A 24,224-nucleotide genomic window follows, 5' to 3' on the forward strand; every position below is an offset into this window, starting at 1 on the left:
TTAACTTTTTCCATAAGAATATTTTGTATTTTTAACATATAAATGTAAAAATTATGTCTTAATGCCTTTATTTAATATTATGTCCCTGTAAAGCCTAAATGAAAAGATATACAGGGACCCTGATTTTTATGATGTCTGACTTACTCAAGGGAACTCTCTTTTTTTGAACCCATAGGTTAGGACACAAAATCTATTATATGACTCCTGACTACTCTATACTTCCTTTTCATAGTGTTCACTGCAAACTTAATGAGAAACAGCCTGTGATGGCAGCTACTGCCCCTATTAAGGACCATTATGATCATTTGACTAGGGGCCTCCCCGGTGGCGCAGCGGTTGAGCGCTGGGTTGCGAAGCTGCCCGCGGCCTCTGCGGCGCTGGTTCGATCCCCGGCTGCTCCCCGGCCACCGGAGGAAGATCCCACATGGTGCGCAGACCTCTCCTGCCACCCGCTGCTCCCCTCAGCAGTGTACCTCAGCCCCTCTGCCTGCTCTGCTCCCCGCTCTGGCTCTGGTGAATTCTCTCACCCTCCCGCGCTTCTGACTGTACCCAGTGCATGTATAAACAAAACAAACAAATATAATAAATAAATAAATAAATAAAACATGCCTCTATAAAAAAAAAAAAAGATCATTTGACTATAAAAAAAACTCCCTTTTACCCTACTTGTTCTACGGAATGACCAACCCTTAGAAAACCCTTTTCTACTAATGTTGAATAATTCTTTCTCTTTTGAGATATCACAAACTACTTCATTGATCCTTACAACCAAAAAAGGATTGCCAAATGTGCCTGAAGACCAATTATAATGTTTTTTCTACTTAAAAAAAATCACATCTTAATAGACTATTTGCCAATCAGAGCCTATCTAAGTATGTTACCTTTTCACTCTATTAATATATTCTCCTTTCTGACACCTTTGAGCCCAGGCTAAAATGAAAGTGATGGCAGATAGAGTTCCTTCCACAAGTGCATGAACAAACAGACTTTGCTAATTTTGTCATGGACATAATTTGGTCTTTGCCAATAATTAGATCACTAACTGTGAAATTATTCATTTTATTGGTAGTTACCCTTAATAGTAGATGGAGTGTCTATCTTGGTCATAGCTAAACCTCTTTCATTAGAGAGAATATGCTAGCCTAAATGCTTTTAAGTAAACTTTGATACACTGTTAAAATTCTGCCCAGACAAATGAATTTCTTTTCCATTGAAATTATCCAGGCCCTTTGGTAAATTTAGAGAGAAGATATAATTTTCAATACTTTTACCCAGGGAGATCAAGACTAGATGAAGTAAACAGAGTGTTAGATCAGTAGGAAAGGTGATTGTAGGGGCAGGAATAGACACAGTGCAGGTTTCCTATGATCCAGCAGACCAGGTAAAGGAGGAATCAGAGTCCTTAGTGGCTTTTTGTAGGTCTTTTTATTGGGATTTACCCGGTACACAGCAGGTAAGGGTGCTGGGGGGCCGGGAGGCTGGCAGGCCTCCCAGCCCCCAGCAAATCCTCACTCTATCTGGGCTCTCTGGCCTTCTCTCGGCTTCTGCTTCTCTTGCTTCTCTCTCAGCTTCTCTTTTGGCTTCTGCTGGCGTCTCCGTGATGCCACCCTTAAAAGCACAGTCTTAGCCCAGGTGAATCCCATCTACCTATGCCCACACCCTACTCCAGGTGCCCGCCATCAGGCAGGCGTTCAGGACCACAAGGATCTATCATCTATCCTGATGGCGGGAGGGCAGAAAAGCCTGACATTTTCTTTACCCTACAGTGATACAATGATTTTTGCTAAGTACACCAATTTCATTGAAGATAGTTATGATGTCAAGAAAATTGTAAGCATTAAAAATAAGCCTCAAAGAAATTTATGAGTTGGTTAAATAGTTAAATATTTGAGGCAAAGACGTAAGCAGAAAACAATAAATACATTTTCACTACTGCAACAATTATGTTTGTAAGTAAGGAAATAAGTATCAGAGAGTTAAGGATGCTATTCAGGAAGAATTTAAATAATAGATAGCATTAAATGTGTGATTAGTATACTTAGTTTATAGATCAATGTGAAATTAGAATTTTTTCTAATTGGGATGTTAACTGAGTCTAGGAGATTGAGATAAATAAATATTTCTTTTTTTCTCTGAATTTTGTGACTTGTGTTAATAAAAAAGATTGATAAAAAGTGTTGTGTTTCCTTTTCTTCTAAGTATATAATAGGGTCACACTTTTCTCATCCTTCTAAAGGTATTTTTTTAAAGTCCATATGACTTAATTTTGCCAATGAAATATGACTAGAGATCAGAAACTATTCTTTTAAGAGTTCGATATAATTCACCAGGCCCACTTCCTACTTCTCCCTGTTTCAGAGATCATGGTAGATTCATTAATTTGATTCCCTGAGAGGGAACAATAAATACAGTCCTTTTAATATATGTGTTTATATATATTTATATATAATGTTATATATATAATGTTAATACACACACATATATATAATGTTGATTATTGAAGCATGGCGAAGCCTATCCTTACAGCTATCTCCTTTTATTTATTTTTTTTGAAGGAGAGAAGTATATATTTTTATTTTGTTTTATATATTTTTTACATAATTTTTCATTTTTGCACAATATATGCATTTTAATCTTGGTTATAGTCCCGTTATAATTCCCACCCCTCTTTATTATCTCCTTTTAAAGCAATCTATTTCTTCAAAAGGTAAAGGAAACGCATACAAAGTAACCCTAAGGAATGAGGTATCTTCCATTTCTAGTAAATGGATAATGGTTTTAAGGTGTCAGCTCAATTAAATGTAATAGGGGATTAGAAATTCAAGTGTGTCCCCATATCCATCAATGGGTAAAATAAAGCTACTATAGGGGCTCTCTCATCTAGAGCTACAAGTACTTGTGGAGAGGTAGGTGTGTTTCTGAGGAAGGCAACTTCCACCCCCCCCATATGCAACGAATAGTTAAGTAATTTTAGAGCACATCGACTAGAGTCCACATTGATCAAACTTGCTGTACTGACTAACAATATTTAACCTCAATAACATGTTGAGAAGAAGAAATAAAGGAGTTAGAAATAAGGGTTTTCTGTTTAATAGTTATTGGTATATTCAAAACCAGTCACATGATTTTAGTTAAGGCAGCAAATTTACCGAATTGCTACCCTGGCTAGAAATAGAAATACATTTCATACAGGGTACAGTATATAAAATTTCACATACTAACAAGTTAAATGAGCAACAACTTTGTCGAACTACATGACATGCTTTAGTTTTATGAAACCAAAACTAAAGAAAATCAATTTAAGCCTGAAAATCAAGATAAACTGTAATCTGCTTAGAAATTTCTAGGCGGGAACTAATCACAGAGACAAAGAAACATTGAAGAATTCTTTATTTATAAGTATGGAATGGCTGATAACTGCCAAAAAGCCATTGAAATTCATGTGAATGAAAAAAAAAAAGCCATTGAATTTCAGGTGTTATTTCATGTGAAATAAATATAAGGATAATAAGGATCATGAGTCTAATGGTAATGAAAATGTAGAGATCGTGTTACAATTGCCTAATGTACAGCAAGGAATGAAGATTGCGTTTGGACAATTAGACACAGAACTAAATATTTTGGGAAGGGTCCTGCCTGATTTTCCTTACATGGTTTTCCAGGGATAGCTGTTCCAACCCAATCACATAGACTCTATTTAAAAATAACTTCTAGGAACAGAAGTAACAAAACAGATAGATTTAAAATAATGTATTATTTAAAACCCATTAGACAGCTGAGAACTCATAAAAACCTAAAATGCAGAAAATTATAAGCATTTAATAGGAGAAACGAGGCTCATAGCTTCTTTCATCCCTGAAAAATCAGGAGGAGGCAGAAAAATCTACCATACATGGAGGTACAGAGAAATCTACCAAATTTAATATACTTTAGGTAGAGTCCTGTCGGCTGGTATGATGGTTTATAAGACCCGAGGAAACCTCAGCCACAAAAACCTTCACCTACTTTACAAAACTTTTCCACTGGTCTTTACCAAATTCATGGAGTAATATTGCAATTGTAGGGTGAGGGCGAAACCAAGGAATTTTTAAATATTAAGGGATAATAAGGAAATACTATGAAAAATATGGATATAAATTCAATGGAATGATCTGATTTATTGAAAGAAATATGTTAACAAAACAACTCAAGGGTGGGAGGAAGCAAATCTTTTTAAAAAATAAAAATTAAAAAATAACTCAAGAAGAAATAGAAAAGCTGAATAACCCTCTATCAATTAAAAAATTAATTCATAGTTAAAAGTCTTTCCACAGACCAGATATCTTCAATAATGAATTCTACGAAACAGCTAAGGAATATAAAAATACCAATTCTCTTTGTGCTGTTTGAGAAAATAGATTGGAAGAGAATATTTACTTCCTTATTCATTTTTCTCTCCCTTCTCTTCCTTCTGGTCTATAAACTGGTCTAAATAAATATTTTAACTGTCCTCTAACTCTTGTTTTCAAATAAATTTAGCTTACTACCATAACAATTGAATGATAGTGCCACATTTCTACTTTTGTCTGGACTAACACAAGCCAGGTAAGGTCCTCCCTGTAGATAAGGGTCAAACCCTAAATGAGATCACAGAGATTATTTTATACATGCTGCATAGATAGGTGTATTGAAGCCTACCAAAATGATTCTCCACTGCCCTAAATGAGATCATAGAGATTATTTTATCCATGCTGCATGGATAGGTGTATTGAAACCTACCAAAATGATTCTTCACTGCCATAAAATGAGTTTATAGTAGAGTTATGAATCCATCCTAAATTCCTCCATTTGAACTTTCATTTGGCTTTCAAACACTTTTTTAAAGTCTAGGGCAGAATATCTTTGCCATTACTAAACTCAGATTTCATTTCAGTCACCTTAGGGTGCTAGTTTATTTCCTATTTGTTAATATTTGCTTTTGACTCAGACTTATTTTTCATTATCCAGCAATCTGCACAGTCAAGTTTATCTGTCATCAGTCACTCTGCACACATCTTTTCTATCCACCTCTCTGCTTTGAGTCACACAGTTCCTCCAACCTGGGAAAATCTTTTCTGCCAATTTAAATTCTTCCCATTACTCAATCTTCACATTTCCTCTAGGAAACTTTCTTCTATTACTCTAACCTTCTCTGACATATCATAGTGCAGCGCTCTAATTACACACAGTGTGTCAGAGCTCGAAGGGACCTTACAAATCATTGAATCTAATGTGAGCACAGGGTACAATTTAGGGAAAGTGAAAGGATATGATCTTAAAGAGTGGGTCAGGACAACATTTGGATGTGACACAGACATTATGCATAATGCTGAAGGTCTAGGTGCAAGAGAAAGGGACCTACCTATATGGTGTTTTGAAAAGTAATCAAGGTTAGCCTTATGCTGGAGAGAATAGTAGAATTGATTAACCAGTAATGCCCTTGTATATTGGTGAGCAGCAGTGAATTTGGGGTGCTGATTTTTATGTGCTGTTAGCCACAGTAACTATCTAGAGTAGTGGTATCTTTCTGACAGGCAGAGGAGAATCAGGTACAAGCTCACTGGTTATACCAATTCTTTTTAAAAATCACATTCAGTCTCATTTTTTATGTCAATCATTCCACTTTATCAACCAGTATTTATTGATGAATGATTGGAATATAACCAAACTTTGCAAATTGTAGAGGTAAAATTTCAAGTAGAGGAAAAACATAAGGAAAAAAAAAAACAAGGGAGGTAACATTAAATGGTGTAAAAGAAGTCCACGAAGTTAGCTTCAACTTGAAGGGAATCCCACTAGCATGCAATTAACATAGAAGCCCAAAACTTGGATTGTATGTTGGGGCAATTGAGACCATTGAATTAATTTAACAGAAGGAGAGATAAAACTCCATTTCCCCTGTGTAGGCTATAAGTCATAGGTGATAAATAGAAACATTGTTGATCCAGCACACATATACCCAAATCTCTTTCCTTCAGATTTCTACAATATCACTTTGCTGGTTGCCTCCCACCTCTCAGCGTTTTTGGAGTGTTTATGTACTAATGCTCTGTTTAGGATCCATTTTTCCCTTCTCTACATCTACTATTTCTATAGATAACTCTATTCATTTGTATAATTTAAATTTATCAAAATGAAACTTAAAGATTGTATGCTAAATATTCATCATTTTATAGCTTCATCTGGATTTGTTTTAATATAAGTTAATTATATATACAAGTGCTCCATTAAAATATTCATCTATAAATCTACATCGATGTTGTAATTTTTGAATTCTTATGAATTTTAAAAAACTTGCTGTGCTCTTGTCCTTTTAGTAACAATGCCTTTCATTATAATGAGAAGACAAAAAAATTACCTTTGATTTCTTCCAGCTCTTAGTTCTTGTGTTCTTAAAGATTTTTTTTTAATTTATTCATTTATTTATACAAGCACTGGGTACAGTCGGAAGCGCGGGAGGGTGAGAGAATTCACCAGAGCCAGAGCGGGGAGCAGAGCAGGCAGACCGAAGTGCACTGCTGAGGGGAGCAGCGGGCGGCAGGAGAGGTCTGCGCGCCATGTGGGACCCTCCTCTGGTGGCCGGGGAGCAGCCGGGGATCGAACCTGTGCTGCAGAGGCTGCGGGCAGCTTCTCAGTGCAGCACTCAACCGCTGCGCCGCCAGGGGAGGCCCAGTTCTTGTGTTCTTAATTCAATAAATCAGAAGCCCTGTCTCTAAAATATACCTTCCATTGGTCCATGCCTTTCCATGTTCTGCAACCCAAGTTCCTGTAAGATTTCTTTTGTGCTTCATTAGCCTCTACCTGTTCTTACTGCTTCCACCAGGGCCCCTCTGCAATACACTCTTCACAATTCTGTCAAAATGCTTTTACATGATGCTAATTGTTACTGCACAGTCCTATTTAAAACCCTTCAACAGCTTTCATTGCACTAGAGATAAAATTCAGACTCATTATCCTGGTCTAAAAGGAAAAATCTATCTGTCCTACTGCGTCTATTCTCTGTTCTCATCAAGCTCCATCCGCACAGGCCTCCTCTTCCTGATCTTTGCAGAGTTCAGTTCTTTATTGTGTGGGACTTTGGAACATGCTGCTTCCTCTACTTAGGGTGCTTGTCTTCTGCTTCCATGACTGATTTCTCATACTACAGGTCTCAGTTATAAAGTCATACTCTTTTTTTTTTTAACTTTTTGGAAGCCCTTTATTAATATTAATACAAAACTTTTACTTAGTCTTTATATGATTTATGTCAAGTACATATATTCCTATGTTCTACCAACAAAATATTTAAAAATGACTATTCAGTGAAGCCTCATGATGTCAAATGTTAAAACAAATTCATAGTTTAATTAAGACATATAACCAAATTAAATTTATCTCCTTCATTTATTCCTACTTTCTTCTTTCCCATACTGCCTTTTTCCCTTCATCCATTTCTATTCTCCATTTTTTGTTTGTCTTTTCTATCTCCAGTTGTCCCTCCCAACTAAGTTTTCTTGTAATTCCCAGCTTTTGTAATTGCTGGACATCACCATATAAATTTTAATGTATACTGCAAATGTTCTTAAACTTCCTATACATTCACTGCTAATTTTAATAGCTCTGCTTAATTTCAAACTCATTTGCTATTTTCTTTTTTTTTCTTTTTTTTTGTTTTTCCAAGTTGATATCTCCCTTTCCTTCCTTCTCCCATCTCTCTCACCTTCCCCCTGCTTATCATGGGTCACTACCTTTGTCTAAAATGCCTGGGTTCTGCTAGGATCTTACTGCAATTTCTCCCTTATAAGTTATTTTTACGGGAAAATTTAACCCTAGCATCCCTTTGCCACTATGTTCATGATGTCATCGCTTATTTCTGTGTTTTTTTTTAAATAATAAATTTTATTTTTATATTCCCCCATACAATTGCAAACCCCCCATTCTGACCCCAATCCCTCCGCTCCCGCCCCCCACCCCCCAAAAAGTGTCTCTGGTTCATAATTTTTTGTTGATTTTGATTTTCACTTTCTTATAGTTATTCATTTTCCTGATCCCTTATTTAAGTTTTCTAGATTCCTGCTATGAGTGAGACCATCCGGTATTTGCATATCAAAGACATCTTTACAGACACATCACCCAAAGCAGTGATAGTGAAGGCAAAGATCAACAGCTGGGACTACATCAAATTAAAGAGCTTCTGCACAGCAAAAGAGACAATAACAAAAACAAAGAAAAACCCCACCAACTGGGAGAACATTTTTGCACACAACACTAATGATAAAGGACTGATCACAAAAATCTGCAAAGAGCTGATGAGACTCAACAACAACAAAGAAAATAATCCAGTCAAAAAATGGGCAGAAGAGCTAAAAAGAAACTTCTCTGAAGAGGAAATGCAAATGGCCAACAGGCATATGAAAAAATGTTCAACATCACTTGTAATCAGGGAAATGCAAATCAAAACTACCACGAGATACCATCTTACACCAGTGAGAATGGCACATATTAAAAAAACTAGCAACAGCAAATGTTGGCGAGGTTGTGGAGATAAAGTCATACTCTTGATGGAGAGGACATTTCTGAATGCTCTTTCTTAAAATGGATATCCCCTTACCCCCCACCTCCCCACACAATTTATTCTCAAATATTGTTGTTTTTTTTTTCACTATAAGCCCCTTGTACAAATCTGCAGTTATCTTAATTGTTAACTTGTATACTATGTTTCTCCTGAATCTTAACTTGTATACTATGTGTTTCTCCTGAATATCTCCTGAATCCTCAATCTTTAAGTTTCATTTTGATAAATTTAAATTATACAAATGAATAGAGTTATCTATAGAAATAGTAGATGTAGAGAAGGGAAAATGGATCCTGAACAGAGCATTAGTACATAAACACTCCGAAAACGCTGAGAGGTGGGAGGCAACCAGCATATAAGCTCTAAGAGGAAACAGTCTCATCTGTTTACAGAAACAAAAAACAGACACTGCCACAAAATAACTGTCTAATAAATACTTATTGAATGAATTAGGAAGCCACTGACTTTATTAGAAGGAATTATGCCAAAAAGACTTCTGCAGATACAATAATAGCCTTTACTTAGAAACATGAAGCTAAACATGAAAACAGCAGAAGCGACCTTGTTTTTGTTTTATTACTTTAATATGAATTGCTTTGTGTTTATTTTTTATCTGTAATATATTTTATTGTATTTATTTTTTGTTTTTTATTATTTTTTATTTTAACATTTATCATTTTTTACATTTTTTTTAGACAATACTTGCTCCCCCCCACCCCTTTCAGATTGAATTCCCATAGAATTTTCTCCCAAGTCACCCGTGCACCATCACCACAGTCCCCTGTGCTCCTCCCTTCCTCCCTCTCACCCCTCTCCCTCCTCCCCTGCAGTATGTGTCTGGTTTATAGTTGTCTGTTTTTGCTTTGTTGTGTTTTGTACTGTTATTATTTTTTTTTTACACTGATGTCTTATTTGGCTCCCCTATATTCCTGCTATAAGTGAAACCATCCAATATTTTTCTTTTTCCTTCTGGTTTATTTCACTGAGCATAATTCCTTCTAGTTCCAACCACATTGCTGCTCATGGCATGAGTTTATCTTTTTTGATTGCTGAATAATATTCCATTATGTATATACACCACATCTTCTTGATCCAGTCATCTATTTTGGGGCATTTGGGTTGTTTATAGTTTTTACCTATTGTAAATAGTGCTGCAATAAATATAGGTGTACAGGTGCTCTTTTGAATCACTTTTTGTGTCCAACAGGCATATGAAAAAATGCTCAGCGTCCCTTATAATCAGTGAAATGCAAATCAAAACCACACTGAGACACCACCTTACACCAGTAAGAATGGCACATATAAAAAAAACAAGCAACAACAAATGTTGGTGAGGATGCAGAGAAAAAGGAACTCTCCTACATTGCTGGTGGGAGTGCAAACTGGTCCAACTGCTGTGGAAAGCTGTCTGGAGGTTCCTCAGTCAACTAAAAATGAATTACTTTGTGTTTAAAATGCAAGGCGAAAGATTTGCTAACTATGTTGACTACAGCTCAGTGAAAGAATATTGAAATAAGAGGTGCTATCACATGTATGTTAAACCTTAGAGGAAGAGGTTAAAGATCAGTTGTGTAGAAACCACTTGCCAAATGTAAAACTGTCAGATTCTTCAAAGGGGCTTCTACAGTTAAACTAAAGAGATCCAAATATCCATCATTTTTACTTTGCTCTCAGAACTCAGATGAAACCTGCACAGCACAAAACTTTACATTTCTTCTATTCTATTCAGTATTACTCAACCCAAACATTTTGGAGGTCCTTCTATCCTTGTACCTGTGGCTTGTACCTACATTTTAAGGAAGACCTATTTTAAATAGTATTGCTTAATTTTAAAATTCATTTTCCAATTGTTCACTTCTAGCATATAAAATTTTGAGAATTTTTAAATTCTGTGACCTTGTAAAATTAATTAATTAATTAATTAATTAATGGTTTAAAAACAGAGTTTCTATGATTTTCTGTGCTCTTCATCATGTTGTCTATTTTAGGGACAGTTTCATCTCTTCATTCTGTATGCCTTTCATGTTTTACTTTTAAATTGTCGATTGAGTTGGTTTACAAAATAATGTTGAATGGCAGAAGTGAGAGTGACAGTTGTTGCTTTGTTCTCAGATTGTGAGGAAAGCATTCAGTCTTACAATTAAATGTGATTCTTGTTAAAATTTTTAAAGATATTCTTATCAGGTTGAGGACATTACTATCTATTCCTAATTTTCTCAGAGTTTTAATCATGATTGGATCTTGAATTTTGTTAAATGTTGGTTTTTTTGTTCAATTGATAAGATACTGTCTTTTTTCATTTTTAAAAGTTAGCACAATAGATTGCATTGATTAATTTTCATATATTCAACCAGCTTTCCATTACTCAGATAAATCTCGTTTTATTATTCTCTTTCTATATTCCTAGATTTGAATTTCAAATATTTTCCTTAAGATTTTTGTGTCTCTGTTCTGAAGAATAATGCTCTATAGTTTAGTGGGGATATAAAGTACATATATATGTGTTTATGCAGAATTGGGCCTTTCAGAATAAATTTTACTGAAAAAAGTTATTCTGGTCTAAAAGCAAGTCTTCAGGAATTAATTTTCAAGTATATAGATAGAGAGCACCAGAGAGATTTCCTTAACTCTAGAGATATGTGCTTACATTTCAAGAAGTCTGATGTTGTAAAATCTGGAGATACCAGAGTTTTGTTGGCCTTGAGAGAGATACCTTTGAATGTTTTGTGTATCAGTAGTTCATTACTTTTTATTCCTGGTGATTATTACTGTGCATCTATATGACAATTTGTTTATCTTTTCATCAGTTGATGGTCATAAGTGTTAGTTACTGTGTGGGGTTGTTATGAATAAATCTTTCTTGTAAATAGCTAATTGCTTACCTTGCTTTTTTTTTTTTTTTTTTGAAATGTGACTCATCTCATTTCATTCTTAGGTATGTCTATTCTGTAGCATTTCCTAAGAGGACTCAGAGTTTCACTATAGTAGATTTTCTCACTCTATGACCTTGATTAAGAAGTAACAATTCGCATTCTTTTTCCAGCTCAAGTTCCACACTGCATTCTTTTTTTCTGGTTCTTTCTTTTTCTAGTGCTGAGATTATGAACATCATGTGACCTCTCTTTCTTTTGTCTAAAAAAAATACCTTTGGGGGAACACTGGGATAAATGGGGTGCTATCAGTTCACATTGCCTAAATAAATTATGCAGTCATGCTTTGACTCATGTAATGTGAGATGTTTCCAGAACTTCTCTTCAAGATGAAGGCCATTGGCCTGGGCTCAGTACATTTTCTACTGTCCAATATTATCATTAGTGTCTACACTTAATGTATACACTGTAATCTACATCAGTAGAAATGGGGTATTGACCTATTTATCTAAAATGTGATTACGTTACAAGACAGAAACAAAATCTTTCTGTCCTTATTTGAATCTGAAATTTTTTTATTTTTAATTTTTAATTTTTTTACATCATTGTTCATTTTTAAACATTATTTGCTTCCTCTCACCCCACTCAGGTGTAGTCCCCATAGAGTTTCCTTCACCAGTGCACCCGTGCACCATCACCTCAGTCCCCTGTGCTCCTCCCTCCCTCCCTCTGATCCCTCTCCCTACTCCTCCCCTGAGAGCTAAGTATTTGGTAGTTAACTGCCATCATGAGGCAAATTCAAATTAATGTCTCATGTCAAATGGTCCAGATCCCAGAATTAAATATATATATATATAATATATATATAAAATTTGACAAACAAATATATAAAGCTTCCTCCCAGAGAGTCCTGATACAATGATAGATAAACAGTTGGTGATAATGTGCTAAGATATATTGGGTACAAATTCAAATTGTTTTTATATGTATAAATTCATTTAATCCATACTACAAATCTATGAATTAGGTAATATTTTCATTGATATTTTACAGATTAGGGAACAGAGTTTGTTAATGGTAGAAACTGGACTTAAACACTGGCAGAGACTGGGATTTTAATCATCACCTACAAAGCTATAACTTAAGTATGAATGGATTTAACTGCTCTATCTGTTATAGGTATTTCCTCATTCAGACATTTCAGTTAAAATAAGAATAATATGGATTATGGGTGATTAGCTTTTCTTCTTTCTCATGATGTATATATGTGTGTATATGATATGTGTGTGTATATATGAGATATATGTGTGTATGTATAGAAAGAGAGAGATAAGACAGAGATTCCATTTTTTTTAAAAAAAAAAAGATTTATTTATTTATTTATTTATTTATTTATTTATTTATTTATTTATTTATTTATACAAGCACCGGGTATAGTCAGAAGTGCGGGAGGGTGAGAGAATTCACCAGAGCAAGAGCAGAGAGCAGAACAGGCAGACTGGCTAAACACACTGCTGAGGGGAGCAGTGGGCAGCAGGAGAGGTCTGTCATGCCACGTGGGACCCTCACCCGGCGGCCGGGGATCGAACCAGCGCTGCAGAGGCTGCAGGCAGCTTCGCAGTTCAGCCCTCAAGCTCTGCACCACCAGGGGAGGTCCAAAGAGGGAGATTCTTATATTTGATTATGCATGATGAATATCAGTACTTAGGGGGAAAAATGTGTTTGAAATATTTGGATGTGTAGAGAAGATAGATGTTAGACATAAACATAAAATAAATGTTTGATGTGAATCAGGTCAAGTTTTCTGTGCCCAGGATTTATTGTCTACTGAGAAAACATCAAGTAGGATTGTAAGTAGTGTAAGTGTGTGTTTTTTCTTGTCAAAACACAGAAATGGCATCACATACTAAAAGGGGGAAGGGAGAGGAAAAGGGAGGGAGAGCTAGAGAGTATAGTTTGAAGAAGATTGAGAGGAAATAAATATTTGACTATTTGACAAGAAACTTTTTTTTTTAATTTTGATTTTTAGTTTTGTTTCCTTTCTTCACTATCTATACTTTTGTCCTGACTAAAAAATACTCATTTATCAATATTCATTTGTACAGTCTTGAATGCTACTACCAGGAGAACAATTGTATGGTTTTGTTTATATTCAAGGACACTTTAAAACATGAAGGAGAAGAGGAAAGGGGAAATGGTTACCAAATGAAAAATATAAATGGTCTATACTGGTATGTTAATAGGAAAGTGTGAGTTTGCAAAAGGAATAGAAAATTCTTAAATTTTCATGTGACTTTTTCTCACTGAGGGTGTAAAAATATTTATGCACACCAGGTAACCAGTCAACCATAGTGCCAGCTCTATATTAATCTTGTCAGTGATGTAAAAACCATTTATCTCTAGGTTGGGTGATAATAAGAAAGGAATTTTTTTTTACAGAACTTATTCTTTTAGTCTTTGTTCAGATTACTAGCTTTATACACTTTCTTAAAATTTTTTTTGAGGTAACATTGGTTTACAACTCTGATATAATTTAGCAGTATAGGATCTCCCCCTTCGGGTGTTGTTACCACACCACACTTGCCTTAAATAAAAGCAAAATAAGGCAAATCCCCTCTAGAAAATTAAAAATATTATCCATGTGGGTGGCTCCTTGGCCAGGGAGTGAACTCATGCTACAGAGGCTGTGGATAGCTTCACAGTGCTGTGCTCAACCCCTTGCACCGCCAGGGAGGCCCAATAACATTTTTTTTTTTAAAGATTCATTCAGCAGCTCTCATTCTAAGTCTGCCTGCCTGTGTCTATGCAGGTGTCTCTTTTCACAAATCTGTCCCTTTCAGAGACAGCTTTTTTTATTATTATTTTATATGTTTTTTACATCCTGCCCGCTTGTTTTTGTGCAAGCATCCTTTCCTTTTTTTTTTTTTTTTTTTTTTTTTAATAAACCTGTCCTTGGGGATATATTAAAAAAAAAAAAAAGATTCACTTAGTTACCCAATCATAGAATCTACCCTGGCTTGCAGATAGCATTTGGTCTAGAGCAAAGCCATGTTTCCTTAAACATTCTTTAAAATCTAGATACAAGAGCATATTCTACAGTACATTCTCTCTAACACCTTCTCATTGAGATTCCCCTGTTTCACCATGTAACATTTTCTTTCCTATTCCAGTGAATCTGTAAAATCAACATTGTTCAGATATAGGCAGACTTTGGCTAGATGTCATCAACAAAATCCTGTTAAACAAAGAAATTGGTTGAAATAAAGAGAATTGGGAAAAGGGAGAGGAAACTTTAGTCCCATTAAAATTTTGATAAGTATATATTATAATTGTTAACAGATGATGAAAAGAAAATTGGCAATTGATAGTTAATCTTGAAGAACATTATAGCTTATAGAGCAATTTTCTTTACATTTACCTTACATTAAAGAATGAGGTGGTCCATTCCATTATGGTGGAGGATTATGGGGGCTTTGGTGTTGGGTGTGGTATGATAATATATATTTGTAAGGGTTTTACCTATAACCCTTAAACATTTACAGGTTGTAAATCAACATTATTGCAATAAATGTAATTAAAACAAACAAGCAAAAAAAATTCCTCAAAACTTGGGTGCTTGCCCCCTGCAGCCTTCAGATATTATGAAATAATTGTCTGCGGAGAGGAGGTCACATTCTAGTTTTGAAAAACTGCCCAAGTGATTCTAATGTGCTGCCAAGTTTGAGATCCACTGTTGTCAATAAAGATTATGGTGTATTTAAAGTGTTGTTAGCCCTTGAAAGTATAATTGCAAAGCTTGTACAGACTGGGGTAGATAAGGGAGTAGTTATTAAGAGGAACCCTGCTTCTTACTCAGAGAGTGGTGATCCTGCAAACCACTGCATAATTAGGAAAAATGTGGACTTTGTGGCCTCATTGTGCGTTTTCAGAGAATTACTCTTTGTCCTCAGGAACAATATTCCTGATTCAATCATTAATGAGCATACCCTTAGTGGACAAAAGGAGTTATATCTCCTATTCATACAGGCAGGAAGAATTTGAAAGTTTCCTAACATGTTCTCACCTGTGAATTAGATGGATCATGTGTTCCCTTTAGCTTCGCCTCACCTTTTATGAAAAACGGTTGCATCTTTCTTTTATTGTGTGGGGTTGTGGAAGCAAATAACGCGACTCTCCATCTACAACTACTGACACCTTCATGATCCATATTTGAGGCTGTCAACACATTTGGTCAGACTGACTTTCACTCCCATCAAAAAAGAATGAGTGTTTATTTCATTTCTTCACACCCTAGTAATTTTGAATGTTGTGTTTCTTTTTGTTTTGGCAATGAGAAAGTTGTTGGGGTGGGCTTGTTTGCACTCATTTTATTTGCACTCATTAGTTATTCAATTATCAGTAATGCTAACAATTCATTGGCAATTATGTCTTTTGTGAAGTCTCTATGCTTTGGGTTTTTAAGGAAATGGGTGTTTTTCTTTTTCAAATGAAGAAATACAGGCATATTTAATACTTATCACTATCTTCTTCATAGGTATTCAAAATATATTTTCTGTTTATCATTGTATCTTAACTCATATTTTGGTGGACTTTTAGTCATTGTTTGTATATAGTCACATCAATTAATATATGCTTTTATTGTTTTGTACCTTTGATCAGTCCATTACTAAACTAAAATTTTACAAATATTTACTCATTTTTTATTTTTGTAGGTATTTTTAAAGATTTATTTATTTATGCATATAAGAGCTGGGGTACAGGCCAGAGATGCAGGGGTGAGAGGACTCACCAGAGACAGAGTGGGGAACAGAACAGGCAGACTGACTGAAATGCACTGCTGAGGGGAGCAGTAGGTGAGTCAGGAGAGGTCTGCTGTGCCATGTGTGTTGCTCCCTGACCAGCCGGGGATCAAACTCGTATTGCAGAGGCTGTGGATTGCTTCAAAGTGTGGTGCTTAACCCCTTGCACCATTATTTTTGTGGTTCTGTTATTTTTGCATTTGGAAAATTTTATGCTAGTTTGAATTAAATTTAGTAAACAAAGGGACTCAGGTAGTATGTGAAAAATATTTACAACATATGTGAAAAGGGGATATGTTGCAAAATATATCTACTTTCAAAAATAAAATAAAATAATAAATCTGCCAGTAGAAAAAAGTGGACTTAGTATATAAATTAGCAAAAGAGCAAATTCATTCATCATTTATTCATCACAAATTAATCATTTATCCACTAAATATGTATCAGGTGTTCACTACATTAAATATGGATCTTGAAGTGGATAGAGGTATATATTCAGGTTCTCTTATCTCTCTTATCTCTTGAAGTTGTTAATCTCAGGTAAAGTTTGCCCTACTTAAATTCCATTAAATCCAAATTATAGTATTATTTATGGGCTGTTATTTCCATGATATTTGGGAAAATAAAGTAATAAGCCAAAATGTACAAAATTGACCACTAAGTGAAAGGCTATTGTGGTAAAATCTTTCTGCTCTGCAATTGGGTAATATTATTCAAAATAGTAGAAAGTCTGATTTTGAAAATGTACCCTAGGAATTAATAAACATAAAAGAAATATATAACAACTGTACAATAATCCATTAAAAATTTTAGAAATACACAATATTTATTGATATAGAGAGAAAAAGTAGTTTACAAAGATAGATGAGCATGTTCTGGCATGCATATATTCATGTACACACATGCACAAACAGTTAGGCAGTCAGAACCAGAAAATAGTTCTGAAAGAATTCACTGCATTATGATTTTGGTAAAGTATGGTCTGTGATTGCCTGTCACTGGTGGGTTCTGTTTTTTTTTTTTGTTTGTTTGTTTGTTTATTGACCATATAGTATATTCAATAAGTATCATGTAATAAATGAGAAAAAATGAAAAAATACATTTTCTTCACCTTTTCTCCACTTCCTGTTTTGAAAGATAAGTGTTACCTTCAATTAGGCGAGGTCACTCACTGGAAAGCTAGCACTATATAGTCAATGAATTTATTCTCTACAAAACTTTGATACTTCTCTGATACTCCATTTTAATGGAAAAAGGGTGATGACAAGGCTAAAATTAATGAGTCATACAATAGTGTAATTCTGAATTATTAAACTAATGCATTAGTTACGATGACTCTAAGTGAAGTAGGTCTCCCAATGTCAAAAAATTATATTGAATTCTCTGGCATAATATGCAGAAATATCTCAAATTATTTAATTATTTGTCTAACCTTGAATTCCACAATGATAGACATAACTCCATGTAAGACTATATTTTGGTATCTGTAGATTATCAGAATAAAAGATTAGTACGTGTCCAGCAATACACAAAAGTAAGAGCGAATTGTTTTATTACTTTTTTAAAACATGAGTGATTAATTGGATTCTGTCATAACATTACCCTTTAAGGTTGTGAACTGTGAGATGATTTTAAATTATAGCCGTTATCTATGTCCGGTAGCTCAATTTGTCTGTCCTGAAGGAAAATGAATGATATATGTGCCAGAGCAAAAAGGAATTATCTAGTTTAATGAAAGCCAGGCAGAAATCATGTGATATATTTGCTATACTCTGCTTTATTTCTTTTGTTTTTTACCTTATTTTCATAGAAAGCTTGTTATCTCCTCTGCATGATTTATCATTTCAGACATAATCGTGTGACTGAACATGAAAGGTTGGATTATTGCCTAGGGATGATCTTGTGTTGGGGAGAAAATTGGCAGACTTGATGCTGTTTTGAGTATTTATTGGTAGAAGAGCTGAAAATCCATCAATTCACCAACTAGTTCTTACTAAATTCCATTTTATGTCTAGTTAATATGTAGAAATCTACATTTGAACTTTGTATAAGTCAAGGTTTGTTGTTTAACTCAAAGGATATCGCCAATCCTTAAACTCTTTCATCCATTTTTCATTATATAATATGAAAGGATGATAGATTGATTTTTTTTTTCCTCTTTCGTAGTCAAGGGTGATGAAATGACCCAATTCTGAACAATGACTTTTTCTCGGAGTTTTTGAAAAATATTTTTCTTGCTGGTTACATATACCCTCATACAGGTTTGGAAATAGCATGATGTCTATTTCTGTGGCAGCAACCTTGCAACCTCACGTGAAGGGGCATACACGAGGAATAAATCCACAAAGCTTAGGATAGTAAAAAGGGAAGAAAGTGAGAATCAAAATTGTGAAAGCTTTGCTGAGGCCCTGAACCATCACCAGCACTGCCTACCCCCTGACTGTTTATGCTAGAACAGTTAACTCCTCTTTGTTTAAGCCACAGTTCATCAGTTTTTATTACTTATATCTAAACGCTGTCCTAATTGATGACCTTCCTTAACATTCATTTATTCAATAAATATTTAAGTATATACCGGGAGCAAGGCATTTTGCTTACTCCTGCATTTGTGATGATTATTAACAGAGTTTAGTTCTCATTTTAGAGTCTTTAAGAGGGTACATGTTAATATGAAAATTGTCACTAAGGAAAATTGTCATTAAGGACAGAAGGAGAGCCTATTACAGAAAGATATGACATATAAATTGAAATCTACAAGATGAAAAGTCTTTGGGAAGCAAGGGAGTGGAGAGCATTTCAGGTAGATGGCAGCACCTGCTTAAGCATGAAAGTTCAGAACAGAAAGGAACCTACCATATTTTCATAAGAGGGAAAAAAAAGGCGATGTTGCTAATTTAGACACAGATATAATATAGCTTAGGTGGTCAAAACCACATTCTTTAAGTAAAAGAAAGCATTTCAAATCAATGCATTCTCAATATACATGATATGGAGAATTAGAAGAAAATATTGGTTTTAAGATAGATGGAGGTAAATAATTATACATATTTATATGCCTGTATTGTGTATATATTTACCTTTCATCTTTTGAAATGAAGGAAAATAAGGAAAAATTAAAACACATTCATAAAAGCAGTGCTAATAGGAGAGTAGTATGAGATAATAGCAGAATATTAAATATAGAAGTTGTAATCCTGTAGTCTTACTCTAATGTATAATACATTAAAATTACAGATTTAAAAAATATCCTCCTGAATATTACACATTTCCTTCTGAATCTTCAGTCATGAATTAGAGATGTAGACAGATGGGTTTATCTAGTTAATACTATTTTGAATGATCTTCTTTGCTATATAATATTCTAGATATTGTATATATAGATATATACTTATCTATATTATTGATGGGCATTTCAATTGTTTCTACTAATAGATTTTAATTGTTTTTAGTAATCATCTATTATAAGCAATGCTGTCATTAATAATAAATTTAATATGCATATCATTTGGTCATTAGGCTAGGATTGCTGGGTTATGATGTCAAATAAATTACAAAACTGTTTTTTTTCTATAGTACTTTTATCAATTATGTTCCGTTCAGGAAGATTTGAGATTCTGATTAATCCATATTAACATTAGTTTATATTATTGTCATTTTAGCCATCGTAAAATGTTCTCAGTTTAGTTTTCTAGTAGTATGTTAGTATAGTTTTAATTTACATTTCTTTGATAATTTGTGCAATTGATCCCTTTCATTTGGCTATTGTCCATTTGGATATATTCTTATGTGAGATTCCTGTTCAAATATTTGTCCATATTTCTTTGGCTTTTATTTTCACAGATTTGTAGGTTTTCACTCTTATATTTTCACAAATGTTTCCTCCATGCATTTTTAATCAAAATTTTGTAAAAATCTTGTAATTTTACATCTAAATATTATATTAATTTATTGTTTTATACAATAGTAAGGAACAATCAATCAGATAGGAACAACACAATCTTCCTGGAACTTTGATTACGATTACATCAAGTACCAAGCAATTTGGCGATAATAGATTTTTACAATATTAAACTTTCTAATTCATTAATTTCTGTATCCTTGTATTTCTTTAGGTATTCTTTAATTTATTTCAGTAATGTTTTATAATTTTCTGTGTAGAAGTTTTCAACATTTGTTAGATTTAGCTATGGATATTTGAATTTATGATGCTACTCTAAATGGTATTAAGATTTAACTATCACATTATTATTTGATTACAGTATATTGCGAAATTTAGTCTAATACTTTCCTCTACATTTTTCTTTATTTTGTATATGTATGTACATGATTATCTTCAAATGAGAGTTTTATTTCTTCTTTTCCTATTCTTATATTTTTAATTTATTTTCTTGCCTTTTTACATAAGTTGAAAATTCCAGTGTAATATTGAATAAAAGTATTGACAATAGGGCTCCTTCTCTCTTTGTTGACTTCCTATGGAATATTTAATATTGCTTATTTTACTGGTAGATAGTTTTCATTATATCAAGAACTTTCTTTTCTATCCATTGTTAAGAGTTTCATAATGGATGAATTATTTTTATCAATTTTGTTAAAATTTATGTTTACTTTTATCATATTTTTTTACCTAGATAATTTTTATGTTGCTCTTCTTTATTCTGTAAAAGTGGAAAAGTATTTTGATTGCTATTATTTGTTAAATAAACACTGATATCAGAGATAATTCTTTGTTTACTATTAGATTTGATTTGTATTGAATTTTTGTACCTATGCCTAGCAGAGAAATTAGTACATAGTTTTCCTTTTTTGTTATACTAGTGTCAGGTTTGGTGTCAATATCATAGTGAATTCATTAAAAAAAAACAATAATTTACTATTTTTCTATTCACTGGGAGGTATAGCAGGGATTAATTTGGTGTTATATCCATCTTAAAGTAGGAATTCAGTGAAGCCATATAGGCATTGAATTTTCTGTTTGAGGAATTTTCTAAATACAGATTCTTGTTATTAAGCAGGTATTGGCTTAATGGTGACAGAGTTTCTGTCTGAGGTGAAGAAGAGGTTTGGAAACAATAGTGGTAGTCATACAGCGTTGTAATGGTCATCAGTAGCACTGAATTGAACTCTTTAGAATTGTTAACTTGGCAAATTTTTGTTATATATATTTTAAAATAATGAAAAAAATCAGGTACAAAAGTAATAGTAGTATTCTTTGCCTTGATGTTTTCCCACTTTCCACAATTTACAGTTGAAAAGAAATATACACATTATAAATTAAATATTAGTATTAAGCCAGTAATAACAAGTTTATTTTACCCTAGGAAACTAAAACTAGTTTCACAGTGGTAAGCCAGTTAATATCACTTACCACACTTAGATGTTAAAAGAGAAAAAAAAATTCAGAAAAAAAGATTTGATAAAATTTGAAGTCATTCTGGAGCAGAATTTTACTTATTTTGACATCTGGTGTGGAATCTGCCTGTGTGTTCCCACTCACAAACTTACTACCGTAACATTAAGATTGCCAATCAATGTAGCTGATTTCCCTTTCCTACACCCACACAAATTTGTTTAGACATAAATCAATTGTATAAAGACCTTCCATTCTTTTGTGGGAGTCATTTAGTGAGAGAGGAATCTCTTTTGATCCAGGCTCATGGAACTTAACATAAAGCTTATCTGGTGACTCACCATTTTCCCTGTTTCTTCTTCCTTCCCATATACTCCTTAGATATACAGCACTTAAGATTATTTCTCTTACTTAAAAGAGACTGCTGAAGACAGAGGAAATTCATGCTAGGCATTTAATTAGTAATCTCGTATCTCATTCATTAATAGGAATGTTTGATCAAGAATCTGTAGATTTTAATAAAAACTAGAAATACAAAAGCAAGACAAGAGAATAAAAAGTAAAACAATATGTTACCCTGGAGGACTTTATAAATCAGAACATAGAAATTGTTGAAAAACCCTAAAATTAACATGTTCAGAGTAATTTAAGACTTTAATACATAAATGACAGATTTTTATAGTAATCAAATATTTTAAAAAGTCATGGAGATTAAAGATGTAGTTGCTGAAAAAATATCAGTTGAACTCTGAATAATTATTGAAGAAGTCTTTTAGAACCTGTAATAAGGATTCATCAATTCTGCTTCCGGGTATGTCCGCAAAAGAATTGAAATTGGGAACTGGAACAGATATTTGTACACCCATGTTCACTGCTGCATTATTCACAAAATAGCTAGAGATGGAAGCATTCCAAGTATCCATCAATGTGTGAATGGAAAAACATGATGTGGTATATGGGACACATTCAGATTCAGTCTTGAAGGAAACTCTGACATATGTTATGACAGGGTGTACACTTGAAGGCAGTGTTTTAGGTGAAAGAAGTCATCATAAAGGACAAATATTATATGATTCCACTTATATGAGGCACCTGGAATAGTCAGATTTATAGAAATAGAATGGTGGAGCTACAGGATTGTGGGAGAGGGGCAACAGGGAGTTATTTTGTAGGTATGGGGTTTCAATAGGGGAAGATCAAAAAGTTCTGGAGATGGATAGTAGTGATGGTTGCACAACAATGTGAATGTATTTAACATCACAGAACTTAAAAATATATACTTAGAAATGGTTAGAATGATTAACTTTATGATATATAGTATATAGCCACAATTTTTAAAAAGTAAGAAATCTGTGATAGAATTTACAAGAAGAAATAAAGACACAAAGAATTAGCCACATATCAATATTTTTCAAAAATAAACTAGAAAAAATTATATGAAATATGGAAAATAATTAAAAAAATAATACAAAATGTCCTCAAACTGAGGAAAGACCTCAACAACAATAATAATAAATTAGGGGACCTCCTCGGTGGCTCAGTGGTTGAATGCTGGGTTGCGAAGCTGCCCGCAGCCTCTGCAGCGCCAGTTCAATTCCCAGCCACCGGGTGAGGGTCCAACATGGCGCGCAGACCTCTCCTGCTACCCGCTGCTCCCCTCAGCAGTGTACTTTGTCAGCCTGCCTGTTCTGCTCCTTGCTCTGGCTCTGGTGAATTCTCTCACCCTCCCCCGCTTCTGACTTTACCCAGTGCTTGTATAAATAAATAAGTAAATAAATAAATAAATAAATAAATCTTTACAAATAAATGAATAAATAAATAAATAAATTTGGAATCACATATCCAGACATATCATGAAAAAAAAAATTAAGAAGATAATGCCAAATACAAAGAGCAAAAATAATTCCAAAGAGGAAAAAAATAAATTATCTACAAAAAAAAAAAAATAAAGTCAGATTGATTATGGATAGGAATACTGAGAATTACAAATTCAAAAGGGGAAAGCCTGCAATTTTTGAAATTGTTGCATCTGAAATCCTATATCTACTCAAATTGCAGGTACAAAATAAATACATTTCAGACACTCAGAATTATAGAAATTTTATCTCCCTGTGGTCTTACCGAAAAAATGAAAATAGAAGTAACTATATGATTTTGACTGATAGCAAAAGAGGTCAGGACGTTTAAGAACAAGTAGAGCTAATCCAGGGTAACAACGGAAAGAAATACAAGAGTCACAGCTCTAGGTAGGCAGTTTATGAAGATGTCTGCACATATTAAGTTGTTTAGCAAATAGCATAATTAAACGTGTTGATGAGAAAGGAAAAATATACTTCTCTGGCAAAGAAACAAATAACAGAAAACTCACAGAAACAAGCCTTCTTGTTTCTGTGAGCTTTCTGTTATGTTTGTTTCTGTGTCTTGTTTCTAAAAATTTGATGGGATCATTTTGATCTTGATGTTTGGAATAGTCCCTTTCGGTGCCAGAAAGTTGGTGACTTATGATGATAACATCTTATCTGTGAATTCACTCACACTTCCTGGTTTTATGGAAATATTTTCATTATAAGATTGCAAATGTCACATAGTGGTTTTCAATTTTAAAATCAAGGAAAACATGAAAAAATTCATAG

This window comes from Talpa occidentalis, unplaced genomic scaffold (assembly GCF_014898055.3).
Source record: "Talpa occidentalis isolate TD23 unplaced genomic scaffold, MPIMG_talOcc4v2.1 talOcc4.5, whole genome shotgun sequence".
Lineage (NCBI taxonomy): Eukaryota > Metazoa > Chordata > Mammalia > Eulipotyphla > Talpidae > Talpa > Talpa occidentalis.